Genomic DNA, 16,922 nt, shown 5'->3' with positions numbered 1-16,922 from the left:
TAAGTGACAAATTGGGAGTAAATAGTTCAGGAATTCCCGAGTCTCTAGGTCCAGTTCAAGTTGGTTACGGGACAAAGAAGCCATTTATAAAAGGGAAGAGATTTTTAGGTTTTGCAGCTAAAGTTTATAGTAGGCAGCAAGGGAATGATTCATAGTGATTGTAACAGTTGATTACCAGGTACTATAGAGATTGGTGTTAGCTCCATGATAATACTGATAGACTGATTGGAGTTACATTTTTTCTCTTGAATTTACCAGGAGTGGTTGTGAATGTCACCTTTTCCATCTTTTAAATCACATCCTTGCAGGCGGTAATTACTCAAGGAAAAGGAACTATCAGAGTAACAGCAGTTCCTGTTACTGACTTGATATGGTCTCTGCCGGAATAACTTCTTGGATTAATGGCCACTCTCAGGTAAGGAAAATAAAGAGGCCAAGCCTAGTTGCTTTAGGAGTTATATAATACAGGTGTGACATCAGTGTTCTCAGAATTTGTAAATGTTAAACTTCTTGATTTACCAAAGCCACAACCAAAGTACTTTATCTGGATCTTTGAAGACAGAGCTCCTCAGTTCACACAAATTGACTGATGAAAAGACAAACACTTTTCCTCTACAAACCGTGGGGTAGTATGTAGAGCAACCTGTGATTTCTTCCCGTACTGCTCTGGAGCTACTTCTAATTATACTTTTTTGTTTGTTTTTGGAGGGGAAGCATTTCTCCTTGCATTGGTTTGCTGGTGTGGATGGCCCTTAGATTTTGGCATGAGTGATTATGCAGCATATTTGAAGAAAACCTGTTTTCAGGACCTTTTTAATTAAATATGGCCTGTTGCATGAGTTAAAGGCAAGTTATAAGAACTCTAGATTCCACAAGATGCTTGCTTCTTGTAGTTATTTTGCTTGGTGATAATACATTTCTTTTGTCTGGTGCTTCCTGGACTTTTTGAGAATCCTGATTGTGATGATATAATAGAAGAAAACTTGGGATATAGATAGTATAATTGAGTATGGTGAATCTTTTGTTATGGAATGCTAGTCTAAGCTTTTGCGTGTTTCCACTAGGGACACACATCAACGTACCCGTCTTAAAACATTCTTGGTAGTTAATCCTTGGTGTTACTTAAAAATCATCTTACATTCTTGCATTAAAATACATACATGTGGCTGGGCGTGGTGGCTGACGCCTGTAATCCCAGCACTTTGGGAGGCCAAGGCGGGTGGATCACGAGGTCAGGAGATCAAGACCATCCTGGCTAACACAGTTAATCCCCATCTCTACTAAAAAATACAAAAAATTAGCTGGCGTGGTGGTGGGCACCTGTAGTCCCAGCTACTCGGGAGGCCGAGGCAGGAGAATGGTGTGAACGTGGGAGGTGGAGCTTGCAGTGAGCCGAGATAGAGCCGCTGCACTCCAGCCTGGAGCATGGAGCCTGGAGCACCGCTGCACTCCAGCCTCTGCACTCCAGCGTGAGACTCCGTCTCAGAAACAAACAAACGAACGACAACAACAACAACAAAAAATATATATACACACACACTTCTCATCCAAAACATGGTTGTTCAACAACTTTCTGATTTCCTGATACACATTTCATTAAGTGACTCCATAAATATATTCATGTTGCATATCATGTTTGACATATGCTTTCATTGTAGGTTATAGAATAATTTCAAATAGAATTTTGGGATAAAAATTTTGCTACCTTAAAATAGGTAATGAAGTATTTGAGGTATTCTCTTTTTATATGATAGGTAATCTTGGCTTAGAATTAAAAAGATTCTGAAAGTTGCTTAGGGAGCTCCCGGCTTTCGTGAACTCATTCCTTAATTATGATGTCATATTTCAGAAGTTTGTTATTAACATACGGTATTTTGCTTTTTATAGGTTCTTGTAATAGAGTATTGCAAGTGGAAACTGATTTACATTGATAGTTATGTGAAATAGTGTTGCTTGACTAGAATTTTCATGATCTCATTTCAAAGCTTAGCAAAAACACCCTTTACCTGATATGTTTACCTCTGATACTACCTTCACTGATTTCAGCAGGTAGTCAGTTATAATCCATGGGTTGAAGTTTTTATTTATTTATTTATTTATTTATTTTATTTTATTTTATTTTTTGAGACAAGAGTCTCGCTCTGTTGTGCAAGCTGGAGTACAGTGGTTGGTGTGATCTTGGCTCACTGCAGCCTCCGCCTTCCGGTCTGAAGCTATTCTCCTGCCTCAGCCTCCTGAGTAGCTGGGGTTACAGGTGTGGGCCACCACACTTGGCTAAATTTTGTACTTTTAGTAGAGACAGTTTCACCATGTTGGCCAGGTTGGTCTCAAACTCCTGACCTCAGGTGATCTGCCTGACTCAGCTTCCCAAAGTCCTGGGATTACGGGCGTGAGCCACTGTGCCCGGCCATGGGTTGAAGTTTTAAATGCATGTTTTCTGGTCGATAATACATTGCTTGATTCTGTCTTATATTTGCATTTCAATTATCTTCATCTTGTCCATACACGTAATAATGCTTAGTACATGAATTTTATGTAATAAAGCAAGGTATATTTTCATGGGACTTTTGTAGTGGGAGAATGACATCTGAGCCTGAAATAAGATATTTGTGTTGTAACTTTTTCAGCGTCATGTGATACCATTTTTTGACCACTTAGTTGATGCCTCTGAAAGGAAGAGAGAATCTGATCGCCAAAATTTGATGTGTCGTCAGTGTGGATCCTACTCAGTAGTGTCACAACGAGGCTGAAAATAATATTAAGTGCTTTTAGCACAGAAACGTAAACTGCTCAGGTAAAATAACCTTGTAAAGAAAAATAAGAATATATTGCGGAGGCCTTGGCTAGGTTCATGATGACACAGGACCTTGTCTGAACATAATGATTTCAAAATTTGAGCTTAAAAATGACACTCTGAAATCCAGTCAGTGTGCCTCATTAGACTTTTCAATTTCAAGATTTTCTGCAGAAAGTGTTGTGAAAACTTTGAATACTTAAAAATGGCAGGTGTAGTATTGCACTTTGCCAGTTGCTCAGATACTCTTTTTTATTTGTATAGATGTTCTGAGTTCCTTTTTTTTCCTACATGTTGTACGTTGTTGAAAGCTAAAAGGAAACTTGCCCTTGGACCACAGAAGGCACAGGCACTTGTTGAGATGGAAACAAGGATGTGTGAAAATGAGACTACCACCTCTTGGATAAAAAAAAAAAAGTGCCACAGTTCTAGGGTTCTAAGTGATGTCCAGGAAAGAGGAGGAATTATATTTATGGAGCATATATTGTGGAACACAGTGAGTATAGTACATGCCTTTAAATGAATACTGTTGGTATTTTAGAACAGTTGATTTTGTTTATGTGTTTTTTTCTTCAGCTGTGTGCAGTTGATCGACTTGCACAGAGCCCATCACACAACAGATGTTGAAGAAATATTAAGTGAATGAATGAGGCAGCATTGCTAATTTTTGTAAAGTGAGACAGTATCTCACAGCCCAGGCTGGAGTTCAGTGGCATTAACATAAGTCACTGCAGCCTTGAACACCTGAGCTCAAACGATCCTTTCACCTTACCCTCCAGAGTAGCTGGGACTACGGTCACGTGTCAACATGCCTGGCTAATTTTAATTTTGTAATGTTTTTAGAGCTGGGATCTCACTATGTTGCTTAGGCTGGTCTTGAACTCCTGGCCTCATGCCATCCTCTTGCCTCAGCTGGTATTGTAGGTGTGAACCATTGTGTCAGGTACTAAGTTTTTTCTTACGTTAGAAAACAAGTTTTTAGCTATTTCCTAGTTACTTCCTTATGACAGAATATCTGATCAGAATCTTGGCCCATCTGATATCTGACTCCATACATTTACACCCATGAAGTAGTCAACCATTCCCAGATAGAGGTCATTTGAGTTATTTAGTGTTTACCAGCACTTGTTTAGTACCTTGCGATGATATTTACAGTGTATTTTTGGGTATGGTTTTGGGGTTATTTGGTGGTGGTTGTTAAAACGCCTGTAATCCCAGCACTTTGGGAGGTTGAGGCAGGTGGATCACCTGAGGTCAGGAGTTCGAGCCCGGTCTGGCCAACATGGCAAAACACTCTACTAAAAATACGAAAATTAGTCTAGCATGGTGGCAGGTGCCTATAATCCCAGCTGCTCCAGAGGCTAAGGCAGGAGAACTGCTTGAACCCAGGAGGCGGAGGTTGCAGTGAGCCGAGATCACACCACTGGCACTCCAGCTTAGGTGACAGAGGTGAGACTCCATCTCAAGGAAAAAAAAGAATAGAAATCAGCAAGTGCTATTTGAGTTTACAGGAGTGAGAAGTCCTCTCTTGCATGGTGAGATGGGGAACACTTAATTCTATTTAAATATTTGAGACCAGGTGTGGTGGCTCAAGCCTGTAATCCCAGCATTTTGGGAGGCTGAGGTGGGCAGATCACCTGACATCAGGAGTTTGAGACCAGCCTGGCCAACAAAGCAATACCCTGTCTCAAAAATACAAAAAGTACCTGAGCTTGGTAGTGTGTGCTCATAATCCCAGCTGCTCAGGAGGCTGAGGCAGGAGAATCACTTGAACTCAGGTGGCAGAGGTTGCAGTGAGCCAAGACCGTGCCACTGCACTCCAGCCTGGGTGACAGAGTGAGACTCCGTCTGGGAAAAAAAAATAAGATATCAAGTTCAAAGGATGTATTTATTAAGCCAATAGAAAGTAAAGAGGTGGGGAATAGTGTAGAAGTATATGTTGATAAAGGGACGAGGTGGTTGTACAATCGAAAGGGGGTTGCGGACATGGAGAAATAGTTCTAGCTCTTCCACTTTCAGCGTCATCCATGTGAGTCATTGGAATCCTTTTTTATAAGGCCTACTTGCCCATGAGTTTTAAGAACTAATGCAGCGTAGAAATGATTGGTAGGAAAAGCTTGACTGGGTTAATTTGCTTTGCTGAGCTGATTCAACTTAAAAAGCAAGGTCCACACTAAGTGCCCAAGGTTCAAGAAGGAGCCTCATGTTTGAACTTGATGTTTAGTTCATGTGAATCATTTTCTGATGAACTAATGAGAATACAGTGACTTTGAGAGGTTGTACATCTGAATTTTTTGGACTGTTTCTCATCTTTTGGATGTCTTGTTTGTATAGATGTGTTCGTTTTATGTTATATCATTTGTTCTTCGGTAGCAAAAATTGAGTTGAAATGATACAGTTCCTGAAATCTAATGATTTCATGTTTAGGAAATATGTATCAGGAATACTGTGGGTTGTCATGAGAAAATTTGGATTGTGTTGTGTGCTACTTCGGTTTCTTGTCAGAGGAGTTATAGTTAGTTTAGCCTCCTTCAGAACCCTTTCGTTGGACTTTGTATTTCATATGTGTGCCAGCCTTGATTTTATTTGTCTGTCTTTCTATACCATTTGTTTACACTTAACTCTGAAGTATTTTGATGTATATTTTCAGTGTACTCTAGTCCTAAAATTGGTTTACATTTAATTATTGGGGAGAATAGCAAGTTGTTGATAGTTATTTGTGGTGGCATTAGGATATTTCCGGTTCAGTTCTTTGGACAATTTGCTAGTGGAAATAATTACTATATTTAGCTCTATGAGACCCTACTGGCAGATTGCTCCGTGTGTGTGTGTGTGTGTGTTTCCTTCATGTAGATTGCTGTGTGTGTCTTTTTCTTCATAATTCCCCTTATTTCTGTGGGCTTTGAATGATACTGTTGTTGTTACTGTTGTTTTATATCCATTGTCACATAAAACTCTTACTTATTCTTCCAGGCCAGGGACTGTCCTTATGGGTAGAGATACACTGTCTGCAGGGAATTTTTTTTTTTTTAAACATATTTTTACTAGTTGATAGGAAAGATGTTGGGAAAGACCTGGGCTGGATTTGTGATGAGCTGTGTTTACTGAGCATGATGAAGTAAAGCTCAATGTGATTACTCTGAAGTCCAGCCTTAGTATCAGTCTAAGGACTCAGGACACAAATACTCAAAACATAAATTCTTAGACTCTAAATTTCACATGTTTTTTCCTATCAATATAGGTTAAGGAGAGTGGCGTGTCATAGGTTTTTCCAGTGCAATAGAGGGAAGTTGGTTCTAGATCCTTTAGTACAGTTAATCTTTTGTAGAGTGTGTTCTATGTTCACCGCATTGGTATGTCTCATCTTTGGCATGATCTTGGCTCACTGCAACCTCCGCCTCTTGCGTTCAGGCACTTCTTGTCTCAAGCCTCCAGAGTAGCTGTGATTACAAGCATGTGCCAACATGCCCAGCTAATTTTTGTATGTTTTTGTGGAGACAGGCTTTGCCATGTTTACCAGGCTGGTCTCTAAGTGATCCACCCGCCTCAGCCTCCCAAAGTGCTGGGATTGCATGCGCAAGCCATGCATGCAGCCACACCTTTGCTTATTTCTACTATGCATTTCAAGTGATCACTTCAGGAGAATAAGTACCTGGGAGCTCCTGTGCTCTTTTTTTTTTTTCTTTTTTTTTTTTTAACCCTATTGCTTGCATCACCTGGTTCCAACCTTGTATGAAAGTTTCATGAGTATGTTTCTGTCACTGAGGCAGCTTCTCCATTTAGCATGTAATTGAGAAATTGCTAGTTTGTGGCTGAGACATTGCTTTGGTTTGAGAGGAGACTTAATTTATATATTTAGCAGAATGCTTGAGTTACATTTACAGGGATTAATTTAATTCTACTTTTAATTAAGTTGACCATTTGCTGTGTCTTTACAAGACATAGATGGAGATTTAGTTTTGACTCTTAGATTCAGTTAAGGGGATGAAATTGGCATTATATAGTTTTTGATACTGAGCCCCACGGAGATTAAATGATTGCTAAATACCATGCCATTTTTGAATCACATCTCTAATTTCACATTATTCTATCCTCTACTTTTGCTTGTATGATTGATGGGTCTTTTGCTATCTGTGATTGACATTCTATGAGTAGGTGCTTTTGTTTTGCCTGTAATATTATGAAGGAAGAATGGTGAATAAAAAGGTAATTTAGAGAAGCCTGTATTAAATATACCATGAACATTGAATATAGCAAGATCTTATTCTCTAGTTTTTTTCTTAGTTGATAAATTCTGTATGTGTTATGTGTTTGTGTATACATATGTACATATTAATGATGTGAGTGTTGATACTGTCATTTGTCACATGACAAATGACTGGTTTATAGTGAAAAGCTGTTGGGGTTCAGAGAAATGAACATTCTTTTGAAAGTGAGATAGGTTATTTTCTAGTTCTTGCCTTTGAATCTCTGTTCTTCTGGTAGAAATGTTAGTGTATTTATAACCTCTCAGATTTGTTTGGTTCTGTTAGTGTTCCTGATCCAGGCAGTTAGGGATATGTTGGTTGAATTGAGAAAAATGAGTTTTTCCCTTCCTACTAACTGAATTAGATTAGAAATAAGCAGTTAAGTGAGAAAAATAGGGAATTAGTGCCAGGTCTATTGAGGTATAGTGTTGACAGCGGTCTTTTACCTTTAGATGTTTGCTGCAACCTGGAGAATGCAGTGGTAGTTGCTGGCCTAGCCCATCCAAACAACCTCATTTGTGGGGTGATACTTCACAGATGGCTTAAAATAAATCTCCTGAAAATAATCTCTGGAAGAGATGACACGTGTGTGTGTGTGTGTGTGTGTGTTGGTGTAGTAGTAGGAGGAGGGTTGGCTTAATGATGAGAATCATTATTTCTTAAATTGGATGACACTTTCCATTCCTGCAAAGAGAGCCTGGGGTCCAGCCATGCTAATTCATAATCAAAGTAATTTGCTGAGAGTAGTGGAAGGAATGAGTTAGCAATAGATGGCAAATCGCATTAATGAGTACTAGGAGAAAAACAAATAAGCAAACAAAATTTTTTTTTTTGAGATGGAGTCTCACTGTGTCACCCCGGCTGGAGTGCAGTGGCTCAGTCTCGGCTCACTGCAACCTCCGACTCCCAAGTTCAAGCAATTCTCTTGCCTCGGCCTCCCGAGGAGCTGGGATTACAGGCGATCGCCACCACGCCTGGCTAGTTTTTTTTTGTTGTTTGTTTGTTTTTAATTAATAGAGACAGTGTTTCACTACATTGGCCAGGCTGGTCTTGGAACTCCTGACCTCAGGTGATCTGCCTGCCTCGGCCTCACAAAGTGCTGGGATTATAGGCGTGAGCCACCACGCCTGGCCAGTAAGCAAATTTTAATGTGGTTGGAACATGTTCTTGAGTTGTATGAAGGGAGACGGGTAAATTGAGAGTAATGTTACGATTGTTTCATTTGTTGGAAATAATGAAAACTTGCACAGGTTGAATTGTGGGACAAGAGGTGGTGTCTGTCAGGAGTCAGAATTATCATTTACATGGAAGTTTCTGTTTTACTTCAGAGAAAGAATGTCGGCTACCTTTCCCATGTTAGCTTCTATACCTTTTCTTGAGATTACCATAAATAGGTAATATTGTCTTTTACTGAGATTGTTTTAAGTAGCGAAGTGTGCTGATTAAATGTCTGTTCTTGCTAAATTATTAGAATCAATAAAGGACTATATTTCTAGATAGCTTTGGTTAGTCAGTGATTTGTTTAAATTTAGTGTGGATAAGAATCACCTGAGGGCTTTTTAAACCCAGTTTTCTGGGTCCTGACCTTAGTGTTTCTGGCTTATTAGGTATAAATATGAAAAGTTGATTTTTATCAAGTTCCTAGATGCTGGAGATCTAGGAACCACACTTACAGTGCTATTATATGTTTCTTAATGTACACTGATAATGGGAAAAAAATGATATATCTTGTTACCACATATTTTTAAATGTGATCATGACCAGGGAATCTTGAGAGAAAGTTGTCTTATGTAATAATGTAAATCAATGTAGAATGCTATATTTTTTTTCTTGCAAGGTTGTTACTAGTAGGCATGACTGTTAGTAGCCAGTGTGTTCAAATGCATGGGAGGATATAAACACTTAATTTCCTGGGAATATAGAGATAGATCACTTACAGTAATACATTTCTAACATAAATTTAAATTACCTACCTCATAGGAGGAAACAAGCTTATTTGATAATTTTCCTAGCAGTGTATCAACTATACCCTTTCAAATCTAAATTAAATTTGAGTAAATTCAGTCCATATAAATTCCCTTTGGATAAAAGAAAACAAGAACTCCAGAAAACAGTAGTTTAAAAAAATAACATTTTAAGAGCAGTTATAATCTCAGTGAATATAGTGTGCTAATTTCTGCCTAATACCTACCCTTTTGGAGGAAGGAAAGGTAGTTCTGTTTGCGCTTAATGTTAATTACTGAACTCTTCATAACTTGTTTTATTAATTGTTTATTTGATTTTAAGCATCTACTTCTGGTGGATTTACATATGTTGGGTTTGGAAATTTCAACATACAGGTTGGCATTCCAGTGGCTATAGTTGTTTTTTGATATTTAGTACTGTTTTCCAGTGATGGTTCTCTTTGGGAATAGACTGTTCTCTTCTACTTTAAAACGGTAAAATTAGCCACTTTAGTTGAGACTCCTCCAGGTTTGGAAGTGGTGAAGAAGATGGATATATTCAGGTGAAATCGGAGTCATTTTCTGTGATACAGCAACTGAACAAGAAACCCAGACTTCAAACAAGCAGATTTCTTTGGGTTGGACTGAACAAAATGAGAAGAAATTACAGAGGATTTAAAAATATATATGGCCTAGGAATTATTGAAATTATTTTGGAGGGTGGCAACAAATTTGGGACATTGTATTTTCTGTTTTAATGTCAATTGTATAACGTGTAACTCCAGTGAGCGTGGCTGGACACGGTGGTTTCACATTTTAGGTAGACTGGGTGTTTTATCTACTGAGTGGATTACAGCCGTAGGCAATGATGTCAAGTAGCAACAAAAACAAAGAAATCTATCTCTTAGAAATTGTTAAAGTCACAATGATGATACCTTCTGTAAAAGCTTTGACTTAAAGAATGCTTTTCATTTGTCTAAGATGAGTATGTAGCAGAATTTGAAAATATGGTTCCAAAAGGCTAAATAGACTGACTTTTTGGATATTTTTCCTGTTTAAGGAGAAAGAAGCATTAATGGTTTATCAGATGCCTTGACTATACTTTTTACTGCTTTGTCTTCAAGGCCTAGCATAATAATTAGCATCTAGTATGTGTTTGATGGATAGTCAATTTTTATTTCATTGGTATGTTGTTACCACAGTCATTGGTAGAGTTAATACATGAATGAAGAAGGTATAACAAACTTGCCCTCTAGTAGAGTACAGGCAAAGTATGGCTGTCAGTTTCCCCTTGATTTTTTTTTCTCCATTCTTTGTTAGGGTTTAGATCAAGAACAAGGGCATTTCATTGTACCACATAGCTGAGAGTAGGGAATTGGGACATACTGTCTTGCTTTAAATTAAAGTTGTCTCTTTCATCAGGTAGAGAGGTTACTAAGACATTGCCAGATGTCTGGTTGGGGGTTTATTAAAAATAGAAAAGGTGGTTCCTTAAGATTGTATTTTATTGGATGCCTCCACCTGCTTCAGGCTAGCTCACTGGAGAATGAATATTCCAGGTTAAAAAAAGAAGCATGTGTTCACATGAACTTGTCCTTTGAGCAAACCTGTTGGAAATCAAGAGGAGATCGCTGTTGGAGAGGATAAGAGGGTGTACTTGTTAGCGTGTTAAGATTAGTTGACGACATAAAAATAAATGAAAATGCATCTATTGTATTTGGGTTGGCAAAATATATTGGTTATTTACTCTGTTGATTCCTGTAGTGTACATAAATACGATCTACAGCTCAAAGTAAACAAAAAGTCTTGGAAAATTGTTTTGAAAATGGACAAATCATGAACAGATCATTGAACAAGAAAATAAGGAGAAAGTAAATTTGTGAAATACTTCAAACTCATTTACATTCAGAAATATCTTTTTAAGATCTCTGTGATACATTTGACTGTCAATTCTGAAGAGTCGAATAAAGGAGATGCCAGCTAAGGGGCAAGGAAACAGCTTTCATTCATGGGCTAAATTGCAGCGTAAAAAAGATGGACCAGGATTATTTCCTTTAGAAACTTACTGTACAAAAGATACTGTTCACCCCATTAGATAACTGACCTGGAGTTACTCTTCCATCTGAGAGCTTTGTCATCTTAACTGTATTCACATACTTTCAACTGCTCCCCTTGCTTCTAACCTCAGATTCTTTAGTTCATCTATCTGGCAGAGCTGATGTGGGGAAAAAAGACAAACCTCATCAGATTTTCTTGATAAATAAGCAGTTGTCATGTTTCAAGACTTTTGGAAATGAGCAATAATCAAGGAAGAGGACAAAGATTGCATACGTTTATAATATGTAGAACATCTTTTGCCACAGAAAACACTGGAAACCGCCCACTTGTGGACACCAAACATTTGGATTAGTATATTTTGTGGCATTCCCTCACTAATCCTCTCATCCTTAAAAATTTTCAGAAATTTTTTGCAGCAAGAAACACTGATTACAACGTATGATTTAGCGTAGATTTGTGAACCATTTTTTCATTGAAATGTATAAGCAGGAGTGAGTAGTCTGAGTGACTACCCCAGCATTGAGAAAATTGTAGTTTACAGATCTTTTTGGAACTTCTGGAGAACTTTTATTTCTAGACTGCAGTGGAAGTCTAAAGCCCCTTGGAGATGTCTGCTTTAAAGGGTCTTTGACCAGAGTCCACTGTAGAGCCGTGGTCCAGATCTACTCTATTTGCCTGCTCCTTACAGCATCAGAACAACTCTCACTCCAGATTCTTGGCTTGGCAGGTGCATAAAGAATCGTCTGCTGAATTGAAAAACATTTCAGATATCTAAAACTTGAAATATATTGTCTAGTCTGTACAAACTCAAGTTGACAAGCCAACTCTGCAGGAATATATGGATAGAAGGGAAAGGATAACATTTGTTGAATTCAGCTAGATGCCTCATCAGCTGGAAAACCTTGGAAGAAAGAAATATAGATTGATACTTGCCTGAACTTCATCAACTGAGAATATTTTTTTGTGTGTGTGTGTGTGGAGAGTCTGCTTGCCTTTGGAAGGTTTACCAGTAAAAGCCCTGCACATGATATACTTGCGTGCACATGCAATAAGGACGTCATTCCCCATCTCCTGCTAGCATTGTGAAAGAGCTGCAAATATTCAAATTATATAAACTTTTTTTCCTGGACATATTTACCTTATGAGTTTGTTTAAATATGTGAGAAAATTCTGTTTGGATAATAGTATTGAAATGAAAATATAAGATACACATTGATAAATGTGTATGAATTGTTCATTGTGCCTTAGGTAAGCCAGACAATGAAATTAAATGCGTAATAGTTGTATTTTTTTGCATAATCTTGGAATGTAACTAGTTAAAAGCAAACACTTAGATTTTGAACATGAATCTGTTAAGCTTGTTAATGTAGTTGCTGTGGCTAAATAGCTCGTTTCCTAGGGAAGCTTCTAAAAATGTATTTGGTAGAATTTTATTCTAGAACAGTTGTTAGAAAGGAATTCTCAGGTCACCTTTTGAAGATAAATACAATTCTGTATTCACTTTTTGAGTGCATAAGGGTAATAGAAAATGACATGGGAAGTGTTAATTTAAAAAAAAGGCATTTTGTTTATGTGCATTTGAGGATACAGTGTATGAAGTTTCTAAATAATTGTTTAATGACATTTTCTTGGTATATAGATATTGCTAACAATTAGTTTGCTCAAGTATATAGAAACATTTTAAGAAATGATTGTAGAGATATAATTGTTAAGAGTACCTCTGAGTGATGTACATTAAAATTCCTTTTATTTTGGTTTATTCTATGGATGTTTTTCTGGGTGAACTTAATGTATACAACTTCTAACTAAGAAGTTTTATTAATGCTGCTCTATGTATGAAAGTCATGGATGTAGATGTTATTTTGTCAGTGGTCTTTCTGTTAAAATTTGCATGGTATAAGATTTTCTTTTCATGATGGAATTGAAGAAAAGGCCAGCCTCTAGAACACTTATATTTTAAGGGTTGGGTGGGTTTTGTATTACTTTGTTTATATAACCAACAGGATTGTATTACTGAAACTTTACCAGCACAGAGATGGCTGATATTTTGCATTTTGGGGGACATTAAATTGTTATACAGTGATGTCATTGGTTACTGACAGGAGTGTCTAGACTCTTAGATGGCTTTGTTAGTATTAGGCAAATGTTAGATGTGGATTTAGGAGATAAGAGGGTGGGATGTTGGAGCCCTGTGTGCATATGAGCATATGTTGCAGGGCCTCCAGACTTAAATCCACGTGAAGATGGTGGTGGTCTTATGTATGTGTTAACATTACATTGTGGACAGGTAGACTACTTTCCTTTTGCTAGTGGGAGTGTTAAATCACCTCTCGGAACATTAGTTCATTGCTGGTGGATATGCTAAATATTTCTAACATCTAATTTTCTAAGTGTATAGACGTCATTTTTAATTCATATGGGATAGAACCAGTTTTGCTTGCAAAAAGCAAACTGTTCATTGGATCATTGGGCTTAAGTTTTAGGTTGTGGTAGGTATAATAAGAATTATATCTTATAATTTCTAGTATATATCTCAATATAAATATATATGTGACAGTGTTTTTCTGACAGATGCAACATGGTGGAAATGTCATAAGTGTTGGTCTGCCTTTGTTTATAGTTTTCAGATGTGTATATGCAGTTTCTTATATAACAGAAAAATTGCCACATGAGTCAAATAGCATAGGTTAGAAAAGTTCTCATTTGCCAAAAAAATGTGACTTTCATCAATAGTGAGTTGTTTTTGATTTAAAATGTTTCTATCTGTAGAGGCATTTTATAAGTTTTTATGGGGATACTAGCAATGGGATGTGAAACCTGAGTTCATTAGGTCATGAGGTGATCAGTGGAACACTTATGTGTATACAATATACATGGTTATATGTTTCGGAAAGCATAGAGGCTATTATGTCTGCATGTTTCTAAATGCATATACACACACGTAAACACACACAAATCTATATATATACACACACACACACACACATACAGTGAAAGCTTTTGTTCCCTCCCTCACATAGGCAGATCACTTATGTGTGTAAATAATTGAGCAGCTGGAGGGGAATTTTGTTACATGTGTATAAAACAGTCAAAATATATAATTGTTTTGCTTTAATTGTTTAGTCTTTGATTTGTAGGAATTACTGACACGTGTATTTGTGTGTATGCAGGTCTATATATACGCATACATATCACTGTATAAACAACATCTTTTGTCATAGGGTAGAAATATTCTTAAGTTGCCAGAGCTATTGTATGGCTGCTAAATATGTAGTAGACAAATGTTACCTTTTGCTTTTTAGCATCTGCATACAGATTACTAATAGGCATATATTGTGACCAGTAAACCACTAGACAAGGGCAAAACACTTTAGTTTGATCAGTAGAATTGCTATGCCATGTTTATGTGGGATTTATTTGATTGATGCAGAATATATAATTGTATATAGAAGATAAAACAACATTTTTGAATATTCAAGTTCTGCCATATTTTTGGAAATATATTTTTATTCAAAAGTAGAATCATCGTTTGCCAATAGAGTTAGCATCTTTGTGTGCTTGTGAGGTTTGATTTTGAGGGTTTTCTTGGTTTTGTTTTGGGTTCTGGAGTTTTAAAAAATGAGACTGTCTTTGTCTAAAAAAATTTTGATATAAAAATGTACATTTTTATATTATTTTTTCTTATTCCAACCTAATTGGTGGCTTGTCCCTTCCTGTGTTTATTGGACTGTTGGGTGCCTGAATAGAGCTGGAGACCATTTGACTGCTGTGTGAATAATAGATAAGCGTCTTGAGTAACATCGAATTTCCTAGGTATATAGAAACACCCACCATGCACATATATGAACATACAGAATATATGAATGTTAAAATACGGTGAAAACAATCTTTTGCCAATAGAAGTGTTAACCTTTATGTTTTTTTTAAATTGGTGTGTATGTGGAGGTTGATTCAATTGTTAGTTGTGTCCATGTTTAATATGTGCAGAATTTATACATGTACAGAAGTTTGTTATATTTGGTGGATGTATTTTACTTAAAACTATAGGGCAGAAGTTGTTTATGTTTGTTGAAGTGAAATGGCATACCAAACCTGTATGGTAGAGTGGGATGTTTAGATTGCTGTGTGTACAGTCAGGTTATATCTTTAAAATACCTATTCTTTCCATGTTAATATATAGACATTGCTGGTATATATTAAAAAGTCAGAGGTCTTTTTATGAATATAGGCATTAGCTTCCTGATTCGCGTGGAGAGGTGTGTTGGGTACTTTGTCATTTCATCTCATCTCTGTGATATGCAGTTGTCACGTCAGCCCTCCCGTGAGTCTGCGGGTTTTGTTTCTGCAAGGAAATGCAACTGGAAAGTACAGCATTGGCAGAATCTGAAACCCGAGTAAACAGAGCGCCTCCTTTTCATAACCATGGGTTCTGAAGAGCTGAGGGAGTTGAGTATGCGCTGATTTTGGTATGGGGGCAAGGTACAGGTACAAATCCTCCATGGATATTGCTAGACAACTGTAAAATCTTTATTTTTTTTTGTTTTATAGACAGTGTGGATGTGCATATATTGCAGGCATCACTTTTTTAAACTATGCTTAACCCTGCAAATGATTTTAAGAGCTCTGTGTGGGTGGCTCTCTTGGGTTTACTATTAAATAGCTGTGTTTATCATAGTTGTTCTATAACATTTCAACTTTGTAAATATATAGTTGGTTGATAAAAAGGATAGAGACATTTTTCTTTTGATAATAGATTGTTCTTTCCCCTTTGTGTAGTCTTCATTGTGTTGCTGGGATTGTTACTTGCACATATTTAAGCTTATATATTAAATGTATATATGCTGTCGTGTTAGAGAGGGAGACTGGTTCCCTCCACCACATTTTTATTTAAAAGTAAAAATTAATTTTTATTAAATTGTTTGGGTCAGTTTCATGTAAAAATAACCTCTGTATTGAAAGGTATCTCTTGATGGGGTGCGGAGGCTCATGCCTGTAATCCCAGAACTTTGGGAGGCCAAGGAGGGTGGAACACCAGGTCAGGAGTTCGAAACCAGCCTGGCCAATATGGTGAAACCCCATCTCTACTAAAAATACAAAAATTAGCTGGGCGTGGTGGTGCACACCTGTAATCCCAGCTACTCGGGAGGCCGAGGCAGAAGAATAGCTTGAACCCAGGAGGCAGATGTTGCAGTGAGCCAAGATCGTGCCACTGCACACTCCAGCCTGGGCAACAGAGCGAGACTCCCTCTCAAAGAAAAAAAAAAAAAAGGGAAAGGTATATCTTACTATCCTTGATGTACTGAGGTTCATGATGCAGTTCATTTTTCTTAAGCGCATACTATAGAATCTTTAAATTATATGATTCTGTGTTCATTAGTGGCATGGCAATAACCAATACAATTTATTAAATAATCAGTAAATGATATATTTAATTTTAAACATCTAGTATTTCTAGATGTTTAGAGAGTCTCACGAAGTATGATTTTTTAAAGTATCTTGTTGTAAATTTGTTAGTACTGTTGTCTTTTGCAGTTAACTTGGCAATGAAATTGATTATTGATACACAGGGTCTTGGAGCTAAACAAAATTTATCATGTTTTAATTTGGATATTAGAAGGAGGAAATGACACGAGACTCTGCATTTTACCTGTTATTATATAGCTTACCATTATATCAGATACGAATTGCATATTTTTAAAAAACTTAGATTAAATGTCATGTAAATGCATTTGATCTTTCTAGATATACTTCCTGATATCATAATTTTTATTTCCTGTTAATATTCAAGATATAAATGACTTCATTAAAGAGATTTTCTACTACCTCTAGGAACTATACAAAATTCTGTATGTGTTCCCTTGGTTGCATGACAATATTCAA

At 37.0% G+C, this 16,922-nt stretch overlaps 3 non-coding genes across 3 annotated transcripts; all 3 read left to right on the top strand.

Annotated features, from left to right (window-relative positions):
• The first annotated feature begins 2,846 nt into the window (after nucleotides 1-2,846).
• LOC116276248 lies at nucleotides 2,847-2,921 on the top strand. Its single transcript, XR_004185673.1, has one exon. It is a non-coding gene; the product is annotated as a small nucleolar RNA SNORD107 (small nucleolar RNA).
• A 2,954-nt stretch (nucleotides 2,922-5,875) lies between these two features.
• LOC116276227 lies at nucleotides 5,876-5,942 on the top strand. Its single transcript, XR_004185657.1, has one exon. It is a non-coding gene; the product is annotated as a small nucleolar RNA SNORD64 (small nucleolar RNA).
• Nucleotides 5,943-7,675: 1,733 nt separating this feature from the next.
• Nucleotides 7,676-7,746, top strand: LOC116276247. The gene has a single exon (XR_004185672.1). It is a non-coding gene; the product is annotated as a small nucleolar RNA SNORD108 (small nucleolar RNA).
• The last annotated feature ends 9,176 nt before the right edge of the window (nucleotides 7,747-16,922 follow it).

Source organism: Papio anubis, chromosome 7, assembly GCF_008728515.1.
Source record: "Papio anubis isolate 15944 chromosome 7, Panubis1.0, whole genome shotgun sequence".
NCBI classification, from domain to species: Eukaryota; Metazoa; Chordata; class Mammalia; order Primates; family Cercopithecidae; genus Papio; species Papio anubis.
The sequence above is the reverse complement of the archived record's forward strand: the minus strand, read 5'-3'. Positions and strand labels throughout refer to the sequence as shown.